The 16,787-nt window shown below is 25.0% G+C and overlaps 1 protein-coding gene across 1 annotated transcript in view; it reads left to right on the forward strand.

Moving 5' to 3' along the window:
- Positions 1 to 16,787, forward strand: part of LOC122850086 (protein prickle-like) — a 61,254-nt gene that overhangs the window by 13,540 nt on the left and 30,927 nt on the right. The gene's annotated exons all lie outside the window — the stretch shown is intronic.

The raw sequence follows: 16,787 nt of genomic DNA on the forward strand, positions 1-16,787 counted from the left end.
CAAATAAATTACCAAAAAAATTTCACTGTAGATAACCAATATTTGAATGAAAAAAAATAAAATAAAACAAAAAAAAAAAAACGGTAATTCTATTAATATATATATTGAAAAGAGAAAAAAAATAATAATCAATTTTATATTTAATTTTTATTTTATCTTGGTGATAATTTAATATAAAAAAAAAAAAAAACAAAATATTTATAATACACTGTAGGCAACAGAAGTTTTAAAATTATCTATAAAATAATACTTTTCAATCAATTAATAATTTCAAGTATTATTTAAATAAACATAGCTTTTTTTTTTATTTATATATTTTTTTAAAAATATATATACTTAAATATTTATTGTATTTTAATGTTAAAAGTATTTAAATATATTTGTGATAATATTGAAAGTCCAAATAGCCCGACAATCCTAAGCACAAGGTGGTCGAATAAATTTGCATAAAATTATCTTAACGTATGTCTTTTCATACATATCTTGATTTTCCTCTCGGTGAATATTTATTTTTCTTAATGAAAAATATTTAAACTTACTCTGCATATAATACACTATTTTTGCTGTATCAAGTTTCACTTAATCTGCAGAGAAAAAAAAGGAGAGCTTTAAAAATAAAAAGCCAAGTATATATGACTCATTGAAATTAAGTGGATCAATTGAGATTATATATATTTTGACACAATTGGAGGAGATAGATAAACCTCGAGGATGAATTTTCACGTAAATCCAAAGCAATGCATCGCGACAAAATAGACAGGACACATAAATGCGGCCATTGAAGTAATCGATTGGTGTAAATATATATCTAGATGGCACATGGCCCTATGGTCAAATTCATCGGTTTAATGCTCCATACCAGAGAGAGGTCCAAACAAGAGAGAAAGAGAGAAGACAAGCTTTTGTCCACATTCATCTATCTGTATATATCACTATTAATCGATCCTCCCCAATATATATTTATTTATTTATTTATTTACTGATAACAACGATAAACAATTCCAACTCGTAGCTTTTAGTTTTTATTATTTTTTTTTTTTTCGTTCTACAATAATTTCATTTTATATAGGTATAAATAAATAAAGTAATGATTTTATTTTTTTTGCTTTTAAAAATAGAAACAAATTGACGGGAAATTTATTTTTTGATGACTTAATTAGTACGCTTCGATGAATTTTGTAAAATGACAAAAGTATGAAGAAAAAAATCCTATAAAAGAAGGGTCGAATAAGTCACAGGCATAGTGTCATTATTCGCTACGTTAATCTTGACACTCGGTGAATTATTTTTTATATTTTTTTTTATTTTTTACTTACGTATACTGGCAAAAATTGTGTCAATTTTTTTTTTTTACTTGGTGTAATGATAATGACGCCTAGATATCAACCATGACGTGGCTGCTTCATGTATCATTTTTTTTCTCTTTTTTTTGTCATCATCATCATCAGTGTTGTTCTCAAAAGTGAGCTTAAATTTTTAATAAAAAAAATACAACAATACGCAATATAAATAAAATACAATTAAAGTTTTAAAACAATTTTAAAAATAAATAAAAAAAAAAGAGGTTGATTATTGTTATTATTATTATTTAATTTTCATGAGAAAAAATAAAAAAAATAAAAAATTAGATGAATATATAAAGGTGAAGATAAAGTTGAAGAAGCAGAATAAAGAAATGATGATAACCAAGTACCCCTCGACGCAACAGTGGAAAATTAAATGGGGCTGACTCTTGATTAGTTTGGTGATCCAATTCAGCTCCACCTTTCTTTATTCTCATGCTCATACTTAATCCAGTATTATGAATATCATGATCATTTTTATTTTCTTAGGTAAAAAAATAATATCACCCTTTAAACTTTATTCACTTTTTTTTTTATTCTATCCTTTTAACCCTTTATTATTTTTTCAACTGTCGATATATACTATTGTCTTGATAAAAAATAATCCAAAGTTTCAGACGAAAAAAGAAAATGAATATAAAATAACCACAGAGAGAAAGAGAGTGCAAAATGTAGTAACAATTTTACTTTTTTTTTATTTTTCAACTTTTCTATTGGTTTATAGGTATTTCGAATCATCTCACGAATTGTATTTTGGTACTTTCAAAGAATTATATAAGACTGAAGAAGAAAAGAGGGTGGATGAGAATAAAATGGATATAGTTAGAAAAAAAAAAAAAAAAAGCCTTGGGGACATTTATGACTGAGGACTGTGTCTAAGTTACGATCTCTGTAATAAGTGCTTTCAATGAAACCTGGACCTTGTTATTCTTCATATATATTTTTTATTATTATTTATCTTTTCATTTTTTTTTTTTTTTTTATTATGGGCCACACATTTTGATGCGTTAAAACGTTATCATGAATTAACGTGTATAGTATTTATATTATTTTAGTACATGTGTGTGGTAAAGTCCAGAGAAATATTATTTAATTAACGATATAGTCTCTCCTCTGGCTCCTGGAACTTTGGACCTTGGCATCTTCTCTTCTTTAGTCCCATGAAAGTCGTAAATAAAAAGTGGTATTTCCTCTTTAACCTTCCAAGTCGCGTTCTATATACACAAGTAACAATTTTTTTATTTTTTTCTTTTTGTTATATTATTTCATTCTTTCTTTTTGGCTTGCTTTCTTTTTATTCATTGTGGTATCCATTTTGATTACTTTTTTTTTTTATTTATTTATTATTATAAATATATTTTATTTATTTCTTTTGATTCTTCATTTTTTGTCGTGTCCATTATTTCGACTTGACTCATTTTCGCTTCTGTACTGGTTCTCTTTGTTGTGCGGCTTTTTTGGTTTTTTAAATTTTTTTAAGATTGCTAAAATTTAAACTTGTTTTTTTTTTTATATAAAAGAATTTATTTTCAGTTAATAGTGATGTACTTTTTAGTCGATTAGTTCGCTGATGTGAATTTAAGTTGAAAATTTTGTATTACTTTTGCGTGTTTGAACTTGAGAATTTTGTGGTGGATTTTAATTGTACAATCCAGATATGGGGGTTTTTTTTATTTATTTTTAAAACAGGTTTATTTAAGTTGAGGAAAAGAGAGTTGGAAAATTTAAGTTTGAATGAGTATAAGAAAAGTAATCTGCCTAATTACCCAGCAAAAGATACATTCATTTTGCAAGATGGTATTGTATATTTTGGAATGGAATATATCTTGAGGGACAGTCAGCATTAAATTTAAACAAGTGTAACTTGAAAAAAAAAATATATATTCAATCTCCAAATTTATTGTAGATTTTTTTTTATGGCTTTCGTTTATGGATAGATAATGTTTAGGGAAAAAATGTAGTTTGACTTGTGCCATGAATTGTCGGGCTATTGGACTTTCATCACAAATACATTTAAATACTTTTAACATTAAAATACAATAAATATTTTTAAAAAAATATATAAATATAAAAAAAAGCTATGTTTATTTAAATAATACCTGAAATTATTAATTGATTGAAAAGTATTATTTTATAGATAATTTTAAAACTTCTGTTGCCTACAGTGTATTATAAATATTTTGTTTTTTTTTTTTTTTCATTTTAAATTATCACCAAGATAAAATAAAAATTAAATATAAAATTGATTATTATTTTTTTTCTCTTTTCAATATATATATTAATAGAATTACCGTTTTTTTTTTTTGTTTTATTTTATTTTTTTTCATTTAAATATTGGTTATCTACAGTGAAATTTTTTTGGTAATTTATTTGAACGATAAATATTGCACTATTTAAAATGTAAAATTTTGAAAATAGTATTTACACTTTTTTTTTACTAATGTGATTTTTCGATGCTTGTATGAGCTTGCATAAATATTAAAAAAAAATTTGTTTATAAAATAAAGAGCTTTAATTTTTGGTGTAATATATTTTTATATAAAATTTTTCTTTGTATATATTACGAGTTGTTTAAAATCTTTGGTTGGTTTGAGCTTGGTTTAATGTTAAAACCACAAAATTTCATGCTGTCACATTCGAAATTATTCAAAGATATTTTACTGAAATAATGGTAGTGGTTTTAGCTCAACATTCAGGTGGTAAACGCGTTGATGATGGGAATGATATGTATAAAAGGGAGAAAGGACTTTAATAATCATCAATATTGATTGACATTTCATCACTATCACCATATATTATAACATTATCAATAATACAACTATTCAATTTCAAAATTATATCTCTCTTTTTTTCAAGCATTTTTTCTCTTCAATTTTCATTAGTCAACATTTTTTATACAAGTAAAAAATAAAAAATCAAAGTATGTCATTTATTTTATCTTCATGCTGTTTTTCTATATTTTTTTTTCTAATTTATTTATTTTTACCATTTTTTTTATCTTTGCAGCATAGGTTACTCTCGGGGCATTGTCCCGGGGGCAAATACGGTCTAGGCACCTCGGCGCCCTGGCGTCCCGACGCTTCGTCTCTTTCACTACCACCTAGTGATATTGTACTTTCAACTTTTTCAAGCATTTTATCACAATGTCCTGCATCCATATTTTCAGCCAAATGAAAATTCGTCGACCGAATAAATTTTCTTTTTATTTTTGCTTCCCAAAAAAAAAAATAATATCAACTCGAGAAAATTAAATTAATTTCATCAGTTTCATCTAAATTTCCTTTATTTTTTTTACTTAAATAATAGAAAAAAATTATTTTCAAATCAATAGTATATTTATACTTGTCTAGAATTCAATCATTTCTTTATAAAAAAAATCACATAAATTTATCAAAGCAGGTGTTTTAATTATGATAAAAATTTTTCAACAAAAAAAATAATACATCAATTTATTATTTAAAAAAAAAAACTATTGTATTGTGGTAACTAATATGAGCAAGGATTTTAAGGGTAAAGGTTGCTTGAAAGGGATTCATATCAGTAAATTAATTACAGCTTAAAACATCGTTAGGTTTTAAGGGTGGCGAGGGGTGTCAGTGGTACGGATTCGGTTATTAACGCAGTACATCATACTTGTGGACTAGTCTCTCCCTTTCCCTCTCTCTTTCTCTTACTCTCATTTAACTCATTTTATTATTATTATTTTTTTTCATATCGTTATCAAATTCTTTGTCCAACTTTCTGGCCATTCCGGCTGTTACTGTTAAACACAGATTATCCCTCACACTCATGTCTCGTACACACGAGGCTCAATAATATGGATAATGGATATGAAAAATTATGTAATATATTGATGTTGTAAATGGCCATTTTGGCAATTACAGATATTGGAAAAACTTGGCTTTTATTATAACATTTTAACTATACAATAATGGATAATTGTTGTTATGGGAATTATTTATTTTCATTTTTATTTTTCGTTGTAATAAAATTGTTATAAAATGTCATAAAAAATTTAACTTTCACTTTAAATTTTTTTGTACTATTTTATATATGAACAATTGTTTTACGATTAAGGCGTTTTTTTTTTTTATGATAAATTTTATTGTTCACTTGTTATTTAACTTTTTTTTTTTTTTTTTTGTATTGAGAATGTAATTTAACGAGACATACTTTACTATAGACATAAAGTCACTTTATTTAAAAAAAAAAAATAATTTAATTTCTGGTTGAACTTGTTTTCTTGTTGTTTGAATTATTATCATGGTAAAATCGGTATTTACAAAGTTGCTTGGTAAATATATACTTTAAGTACGAAACTTTTAAGTTGTATTTACTTGGCTGGAAATTAGAGAGATGGTGTTGGCTAGTTGTATCGATCCAAAGTTATTGCCTCTGTTGAATCCATCAGATGTAATATCATCTTGAAATGCCGAGCCAACAAAGTAACTTAATTGAAATAAAAAAAAAAATAAATAATGTACAAATAAATAACTCATCTTAAATAATAATTAAACAAAAATAAATTTTTTTTTATATAAAAAAAATAAAATTAATTAATAAAATTTTAATTCTAATTATATTAAATTTATTATTTAAAATTAAAAAAATATTAGAAAAATTCAAGGACAATTCAAGCATAAATAGTGTAAATGTGTTGGAATTTAAAATATGATTTACACAATGTCATTTTGCTAAAATATTTTTCTACTTGATAATTTATATTCCCATTAAAAATACCTTATCAATTTTATATTTTTAAATCTTCAAAAGAATCCCTTGTCTTGCGTGTCTCACCAAAAATTCAGCTAAATTTCCTTGTCATAATCTTTGTTCTCAATTCATCAAAAATTCCACACTTGTTTCATTAAAATACTATCAAATAATGACAAATATTTTCAGTCAATAAATTATTATCTTTCTCAATTAATCCCCAAACATAATTCAAAATTTTCAAATGACCAAAAAATAAAAAAAGAAAACAAAAATTCCAGGCTAAAAAAAAAACCTATAGACGGAATAATTAGCCATAAATGAAGTGGCAATTTGAAATATCCATTTAAAAAAAAAAAAAAGTAACTATATATAAATAGAAAAAAAAAAAAAAACAGGTCTTGAATCCTTTCCGGTCTTTCAAGACCAGAGAGTGAAGATTCGCTGAGCGATAATGGAACTCTGCAAGTTGCATTTGTCGAGACTATATATATTTTTATAGTACAATCATGAATGTACTGTATTTATAATGTATAAATTCAAGTAGAAGGGATTTAAAGACACTGAAAATACAAACGTGTAAATAAGAAAGTTAAGCCTCAAGCATTTTTCATTTAAATATGTTTAGATTTATTATTTTAATACACTTATTTTATTTTATTTATAATAAATAAAAATATGTCTTTTCTTCTGTCTATAACTTGAAAAAAAAAAATAATATAGCCCTAGGTAAATTATCCCCGGATGTTATTTAAACACGTGACTCAAAGCCTTATTTAAAAATTGCAGAAAAATTTTGATGCATCATCAGCTTCATCGACATCATAAGCTTGATATCCGGCTTGAAAAAAGTAACATGTATACTATCATTGATCTCACTGACTATATTTATTTTCTTCTCTCTTATTCATCTTGATATTTTTTTTATCTCTTGTATTTGTATTTCTTGTTTCATTTATTTTTGCGTAGGTGAATTCCTGTGGGTTTATTTTCACGACATTGGAAGATCTTTTTTCATTTTATTCCAACAGACTTTTCGTCGACATCCAAGACGATAGTGACAAGCTCAAGGAGGAGTAGAATGAGGAGGAAAAGAAAAAGGCTATACTTGAGAATAAGTTTGTTAGGTGTTCGTGCCTATACAGCTGAGGAGGTTACTCCCGGAGGACTGAGAATTCATCCAAGGATTCTTTAGCGCCCGCGTATATATATCTGACTTCATTTTATTTTCTTCAACCTTTTTATCATGTTAGTTATTTTTTTTTTTTTATTTATTTTGTAGAACGTCTGTTGGATATATTTTCTAGACGTTAGAAATATATATATATATACACTTGAATAGAAGTAAAAAAAAAAAAATTTATATCAAAGTCTCAATGGACATTTCTAACCTGATGATGGAAATGTACTCAGTTTGACCATGAAGTAGAAAATTAAATGAACTTTTGTGCCCTTGGTCTTGAAATTATATTCAACCTTTTTTTATTTTTTTTATTTTTTCATCAGTCTATTCTTGTCGTCTTGAAGTAGAGAATCCACGAGCTTTTTTCATCTAAAAAAATTTAAAAAACTTGGTATTAATTATTTAAATAAATAAATGCATATTATTTATTTATAAATTGAGGAACAATTGGAATATTTAATGATAATATTTATAACAATAAAATAATTGCTATTATTATCATATTGCTTGTGCAAATTTTTAATCAAGCATAACTGCATCATCACTACCAATTCATTTGATGTCAAGTTCTGTTATACTGCAATTTTATATTTTTAATATACAAAATTATATTACTATCATTGTTATTTTCTTTTTTAGTAATATTGTGAAGAAACGTGTCGAATTGATGATTGAGTATTTTATATTTTTATCCAAGTAGATAAAAATTTTACCAAGGATTTTTTTGTATCTCTCTCTCTCTCTCTTTCTCTCTGTGTATCATAAATGCATGAAAAAAAATTTCACAAAGAGTATTTTTATTGTAGAAATTTCTTAGTTGTAATACATTGTAAATTTATGAGAGATTATTAAGAACCAGCAGGTATCCCTGCTATCCCGGTCATCTTCTACACGCTGATGAAAAAAAAAAAATTATAAAATTGCTCTAATTTTATCCAGAAGATAGAGAAATTAATTAAACAATTATTTTTTTTTACTTTTTATATTTCTAAATATATTCTAAACAATAAAAATCTTTCAGAAAATATTCCACTGTAAAATAAATTACAAAGAAATTAGAAAAGAATCTTTAGAAATATTTTCGCCAGGTGGTTAATTTATTGCCAGGATATTTTGACTGAAATATTTTTAGCATACAGCTGCACCATCAATACCCAGTCATTAAAAATAAATAAAATTAAAAAAAGAGATAAAAAGAGAGATGAAAAAATTAAAAATGGATGAGCTTGCATAAAATGTATTAGCTCTACAATTTCTTGAATGACTGGATCACGTGTATTTATAAAACCGATCGAGTTAAAAATTTAAAATAATTTTACTATAGACACAAGATAATATTGAATGAAGAGCCAGTTGGTGATTTGCATCATGATCAAATATTCCATGTCCTCAAGGCTTTCTTAGTGTGTAACATAGTCAATGTTATTTTTTAATAAAATATATAGCTTATCGTCAAACATCGGCTTACACCTCATAACTGCCATGCGATGCTTGCAATCCCGTTATCCCGTTAATAAAGTTACATAAAACAGAAAGGACCAAACGATATATATATTTAATATATTTTATTAACAATATTTTAAGATTATATTCTCTCTTTCTCTGCACTTGATTTTTTTATTTGTTTGAATATTGCCTTGAGGTAAATAAAAACCAGAGAGTTAATATCATTTCTTGAAAATCAAGCACAGTGTTAACTTATCGATTTTATATATATATATTTTTTTTTATATATACAAGGGTAGAAATGAAAAATAAAATATAAAAAAATAATGTTATAAATCATATAAAATGTAGAGTTCAAATAGCTTATTCTTCGTTTGGTTTTCAGAAACTTTTGGCAAGTGTTGCCTGAAAAATTGAGGGTAATTTGACAATAACGTTAAAATGAAAAATAAAGTTTGATATTTTTGTAAGTCAATTTATCAAACTAGCTAACTTTAGTTGTAACTCAAGTATTTAATAAGTTAAATGCTATTTTTCATTATTTTTTTTTCCTTCAATGGGATATTGACTTTTTGAAAATGAATAAAGAGGGTGTAACGAGGCTTATGGCTTTCCTCATTCGGACACAAAATGACATTAAACATTTTTAAAAAAAAATATTTATTATTATTATACTCCTTTTTTGGATGATGCTAAAGTTGTTGATGAGCTTGGATGACAGGTGTATTGATCCTCTGGTAATAATAATTGGTATAAATGTTTTTAAAAAATAAAAAAACATTTATTGCTGAATTTAAAATATCAAGTTTACTTTTTATGGCATTCTGGTTTTTCGATTTTCGTTTTGTTAACTTTAAATTAACTTTTAATATTTTTGTGGATTTTTATTGTTTATTAAAAATTGTTTTTAATGTTGTAAATTATTTTTTAAATATTGAAAAGAAGATGTCAAATCAAGAAGCTTGAATATAGATAGAAAATATTTTTGTGAACAAAGGAATATGTGATCGGAAAATTGAGTAGAGAGGATACACTCCCAGAGGAAGACAAAATTCCAGTTTATATTTTGAGGGATGAGGAATACTGCGGATAGAAATGGAAAGCGAAATTCGTGGTGAATTTCAATGTGCTCTGTGTTCGTGCTTGGAAAACTTCAATCCTCTCGCTTTCGATGATCCTTTTTTTTTTTTTCCTCAAAACTCTTTTAGTACAGCGAAAAATCCATTGGATCATATTAAAGTTTTTTTGTATTTTCTTTTGTGTCTTACTTTTCACTTTAATTTTTTTAAAAAAAATAAAATAAATAAAACCAAACGAGATGAATATTTTTTTTTTAAATAAAGATTGAGATGTTTGTTGAATTTACAGCTTAAACATTCAAGAAAGATCACTTGCCCCAGGCAAAGAAAATGCCTTTGCGTGTTTCTAATATATATATTTTTATAAATAAATTATCGTTCAAGTCGTTGACACTTTTAATCAACATATTTCATTAAAAAAAAAAAAAGCCATCTCGATTGAGACTGGTGTCATTTCGTCGTCAATGACAAGAAGAAATAAAATTAACAAATGAAAAAATTATATTTTAAAATGCAAAAATAAACAAGATATTTATAGCTGATTAGTTTGATAATATATTTTCGATGAATATATTTAAAATACATATCGATAAATCTATATCCCTAAAATATATATCTCACAAAAAAAATAACATTTGATTTTAAAAATACAGCGAACACAAGTGTGTATGAAATGGAGCTTTACACAAGTGTATACATATACAAAAAAAAAAAAAAATATACCTCCTTGATTTTGAAGCTGGATATTTTACCATAAGAATGGTTAAAGCATTATTCTATAGATCCAAGGTAGATGATAGCCCAAGTCGAAAATGGCCAAAGCTAAGGGGCTGGTGACAGATGCTCTGTATGTAAATTTCAAAAACGAGAAAACCCACAGTGAAAAGCTCCATTTCTAGTTACACCTACATCTCACATTTATTTAATGTAAATATTTTCAAACACAAACATCTATACTATATATATAAACACACACAATATCAGACAATACTTCAAGACGGTGATAAAGACCTATCTCTTGCTTTTCTTCCCTCTTTGTATTTACACCGAGAATAAGGATGAGGAGGAGCTTCATCGTACCACTCAAACAAAGGTTCACATATATATATTTTACAGAAAGAGGGCGTTAATTGAAACGAAACTCTATATACTCAAACTCTTACTCTTCTATAATAGTGAAAAAGTTTTTTTATTTTTTTTACATTTAGTTTTTTTTATTAATTTTTACAATTAAAATTTTTTTTTTCTACTTGTTGATGGATTTTATATTTTTAATTATTTATCTGTTGAGAAAATTTAATAGATGGTAGTTTTTTTTTATGTCAAGTTGTTCAAACACACAAAAGAGGTAATTTAATTTTTGAAAATTAATTTAATTAGTGGTTGGTTTGTCCTTTATTGTATAGCTAATTAGTAAAACTGGTTAAAATAATTTTACAAGCATCTGTTGTTTAATGAATAATTAAAAAATTGAAAAATCATATTGAATATTATTGTGTATTTTTTTTATTTAAATGTTTAGGAGATTTCATGTATTATTTGAGGAAAAAAATATTTTTATTTTGCTTTTTTTTTTTTTATTATATGGGGGTGGGTTTGGGGGGATGTTATTATGAAATGTGATTTTATTTTATCTGTCATTGTCAAACCCCATGTGATTTTTATTTTATTTTTTTTTTCTCTTGGGGTTTTGTTGTACACCTTGGTGAACGACAATATCATACATGGTGTTTTTATATTTTTTTAGAATATGCACTTCAAACAGGGGTAGCACATGCGGATTACCATTTATTTTTATTTTTTTTTTTATATTTTTTATTCGAATTTTACCCCCTTTTGTCAATTTATCTACTTGATCATTTTTATTTATTTTTTTTTTGGCTTAAAAAAAGAAGAAAGAAGAGCAAGAAAATTGTCTTTAGAAGGTCTGATCATTTTTAAAATAAAAAAATGATCTTGTTCTATTATTATATAGGGAAAAAAAATTATTAAAAATAATATTTTTATATGAAGGGATGGAAAATTGGCTGTGAATAAAAATATTAAAATATAATGAATGTTTTTGATGAAATTTTTTAGAAAAAAAAATCTTTTCAAGAGAAAAGTTTCAATTAAAAATAATTCTTGAGGCTTAAAAAAGTGATCTGGACTTATTGAAGCTCTTTAGACTTAAGAGAACACATTAAGGACATTAAAAAAGAAAAAAAAAAAATATTAAATACATTTTTCTGAAGATTGTAATTAAAGAAACTTTTATATGACTTGAGATATTTTTATTCGTTGAATAAAGATGAATATAAAAAATAAAAAAAAAAACAATTTAATCTTATTTTTATTAAGTAAATAAATTAATATATTTTGTTGTTAATTAAATCATAAAATAATATGTTTCATTTAAAGAGAGAAATTTAAGCGAAAAAAAATTAATAAATACTCGAATTAAAAAGTAAAATAAATTTAATCCCAGTAAATTAAATCTTAAAAATAGATAGTATTTTCTGTATCGAAAAATAATGATTGGCTTAAGTCGAGAATTTTTTTGAAAATAGTCTGTACCCTCCTCAATTTACTGTGCAAATTTGAAAAATTTCTACCGATTCATTTTTCCATGAGAATTTTTATAAACCCAAAATATCAAAAATAGTATTTTTTTTTTCAACAACCAATAATTTTTCGTGCGAGTTCTTGAAGACTGTCAATTTAAAATTAAAATTAAAAAGTGTAAAATAAACCCCTCTATCTATAAATTGATAAATCGATTTAAAAAAAAATAAAAAAACTTTTTAGACATTGGGGAAAACAAATTTAAACAATTCTTATTATATAATATATTTTTTTGAATTTTCCCTTGAGGGATTTTGAGTGAGTACTGAGTATACTATGCATTTTTTTGACCTCGTAAATTAAACATCTAAAAAAACAACATGTTCACAATAAATTCGATCAGAATTGTTTGAATTCTTGTACCTTATTTTTTTTTTTTTTTTGTTTTATTTCTACGACAAAGAAAAAGAAAAATAGTCAGTACGATTTTGGAATGCTAATGTGAACGTATATATACAAAAGTCGTTCATACTTTCATGGAGGGTGGTTTCCTGTTATGGTATCTTTTATTTTTTTATTTTTTTATTTTTTTGAAGTGAGTTCATACCAAACCAACCATAGGGACATTTTAAAACGTTCTGCGGAATTTACGAGGCGTCGCGATCAGCCAAAAGTACTCATGGGAATTGAGATATATATATTTTTTTATTTTTATTTATTTTTATCCACTTTTAATTTTTTATATGGCCTGATTTTTTAAAATCTATTGATATCCATTTATTTATTATTTTATTATTTTATTTGCAAAAGAAAAAAAAATATAAATCAAAAGGTTTTTTAAATTTTTTTTTTTTTCATTTTTAAAATAATAATAAAAGTCATTTTAATTTTAAAAATTCAACTATTTTTTTTCTTTTTAATTTTCTTTATTTTTTAACCATCATCGTGTACTGAAAAACCTACATTTACATGAATCTTTTATTCGCAAACGAGCAGCGAGAGTGAAAGTCACCTTTTTATTATAAAAAAAAAATTATTCTATGCATTTTTCTTTCTGGGTTTTCATTTCTCACCGTCATTCATTACGTGCAAGCAAACAAAGCATAGAAATAATAAAAAATAATAATAATAATTATAAATAAAAAAGGGGTCGTATATAAATAAAACAAAAAAACATGAGTTTTATATAAAATTCTGTAAAAGCTGCTAGCATTCAATTATCTTGAAACTTTTTTATTTTATATACTTATTTGTGATTCATTCAGAGTAGAAATAAATTGAAAGCCGATAGATTAGGTCAATTACAATCTGGAAAAAGGGTTGATGTTAAAAATAAAATTTCAACAAGAAAAAATATATTTCTTTTCATGAAAATAATTCATAGACAATCACGTAGAGATGTTATTTTTATTTTTTATATATTTTTTTTTAGTCTCTTCAGCATCAATTTTAAATTGTCGAAATAAGGGATGAGATATTCGTCGGGTCGATTTTCCATACACGACAAAAAATTCAAATAGAATTTTTAGTGTAAAAAAAAAAAAAACCTGATCCATGTCTTGCTTTCAACTGCTTTCAACCCCAACTTGTATAAAAAAATATTTTACATTCACATCCCAGCGTACAAACACAACCCAAAAAAAAAATCATAAAATAAAATTATATAAACGCAAATTCAGCTAATAAAAATATAAACAATAAAATTTTATTTAACAACATAAACAAAAAGAAAAAAAAAATGAATTTATTTAATTTATTTAATTTATTTTTCTTTAGATTCAAGTTCAGCCAGGTGTTGGGTTTATAGATTTGGGATAGCCAAAGGCCAGTCACCAAATTGTCTCGTTTACATTTAAATCACTCATCATTATCGTTTAAAATCAGACGAGACCCTAACGTCCCTAACAAACAAAATAAAACTTTTTCAATTGCTCAAGGTCCAAAATAAACAAACATAAAAATAAATCAAGTAAATATATTTTAAATTTTATGCAAACAGTTAAATTTCTTGTTAAATTACTCAAATTTAGCAAAATTTTATTGAAAGACTTGATAGTGGATCTTTTGGCCTAATTTAATTATCAAATAAATAATTTATTATTATTGCTGTTATTATTATTTGAACAAGGGTATGTTGTTTTTGGAAAATAATAGAATTTCCTGGTGGTAGTTTTTATTAGTTTCTCTTTTGCCTTTTTATATTTTTTTGTTTTATTTTTTTTTGTATCTACCCTCAAGACAATTGAAACGATAGATCAATGCCTGACACGATGTAGGGTATTTTGTTGGTATATATATGTATGTGTTGAAGCATATCTGGACTGTCCAAGGTGTGTGGTGCCTTGTATCATTCACATGACCCCTCGATTGTGTGTGCAATATTGTCTTTGGGGACACAAATCAAGGTGCAAGTGGGTGTCACCAGGGACAGCCCCAAGACGAAATAAGGACAATGGTATATTTATTTTATAAATATACCATTGTCAAATATAATATTAAAATTTTAGAGTAAAGAAAAAAATTAATTTATAATTCTTAACTAAATGCAATCGGCTGTACTATTGGTGACTGCTATCGTATTTATTTATTCAACAACAAACGTTTCGATTGGAAATCTATATGGTGGATAATATTCAGGGGGTTTTCCTTTATATATTCACAAATTTTCATAATTTTCCAGCTTTTGTTGTTAATTAAATAAATTAAAAAATAGAAAAATATGGGTCCGTTCTATCGACTGTCTCTCCGGAAAATTATTAACGCTTCGTTTAACATTTTTATTCTTCTTGTAAATTGTAATCCACAAAATCCAATGAGCTTAAGTCAAGTCCAGACATTTTGAATCCTTTGATACCACATCATTCTGACTATCCAACAAATTCAACTAACTCTTATTTATTTATTTATTTTTCTCTTTTTTATTATTGCTATATACACTGCAATATATTTTTTTTATTATCCATTACACAAATTTTTTTTTGTCTTATACCTGGAAATAAAATTTTTATTTATTCTTTTCATTCTCAGGGAGATCAGATGAATCATGATAGTTGATTGTATATAAAATATAAAAATAATGTTGATTGTCTTCTTGAATCAAAAATTACAATCAAGATTCTCTGTAGAGTTTAATTTTTTTTTTTTTTATATTTCACAATTTACATTTATTATTATCAAAAAAGTAATCAAAAGAATTTTTTTTTTTTTTTCTTTTTTAATATCTTTGGAATTTTAATTACAATTAATTGGTGTAACAGCTTGATGAGAGTCATAACCTTTTCAAACAAAATATATTCCTCAAGTAATAATAACTTTTAATGTTATTCATTACAATTTGTAATTATTATATTTTTGAATTTTGAATAATAATTATTCTAATATAATATATTTAAAAAGTGAATAAAATTAACTCAATTTATTTACAAAAAAAAAAAAATATAACAAAGCTAAACTCAAAGAACAAACTTAAACAAACTTGAATATGAAGAATCGCAATTTCTAAAATAAAAATAAAAATCTAATCCAACTATATCAGTTTAAATAAAAATATAATTTATTCCATATAAATATTTATAATAATGATATCATACTATTGGTATTTGATAAATCCATGATTGAGAATACAGGACAATCACGAATGCTAAAATAATTATATATTCCAGAACACGCTTGATGGCAGTTTATTTTTATATTATGGTATATATACGTGGTGGACATATCTTGCATTACTGGATTCCTGAATCCATCCAGAGGGTGCGTTTAATCGTTCGATTATCGACGCGTTATCTCAAAATTTAAGGGTGGTAATATTGTCGGTGGTGGTGGTGGTGGTGGTGGTGATACCTGTATAGATACACAGCCATTTGTTAAAATTCATTGTTCAATAAATAAACTCAAATCATGTTTACATCATAAAAATATCAGAAATTATATTCATGATAATATTATTATTATTTCCTCATACACTCGAGGATCCTCGTGATAATAATATTTAATATGATTATATGTTTTATTATAATTTAAAAAATTTGATATAGATATATATTTTTTTTTTTTTGATCACGTAGACATTAAAAGTTGTAGGGAATGAGAGAATACACGTCAGGGTGGTGCTGGCTCATCAGCACAGAGTTAACAGTCTGAATACCAATTGTCTCGACGTAGTCTCGACATGGCTCAACTAAATTTTCTATCCTTTATCTACCATTCTTTATCCAAAATAAAAAAATAATCTATATTTGACAGTCGTTGTTCATTTTAACTTGAACATTGATGGAAAAAAAATAATAATAAAATGTAATTTAAATTGATTTCGAAAAATATTTATTGATTTTTTAATTTTTAATTGTCATATGAATTTTTGTTATACAGTGAATGATTGATTATTTATTCATGTAAATTATTGACAATAATTGAGTTCATTTGATTTTAATAATGATTTATTTGATGATATTTTAGTTGAGTGCTTATCAAATGACA

Source organism: Aphidius gifuensis, linkage group LG2 (genome assembly GCF_014905175.1).
Source record: "Aphidius gifuensis isolate YNYX2018 linkage group LG2, ASM1490517v1, whole genome shotgun sequence".
In the NCBI taxonomy this organism is placed as follows: domain Eukaryota; kingdom Metazoa; phylum Arthropoda; class Insecta; order Hymenoptera; family Braconidae; genus Aphidius; species Aphidius gifuensis.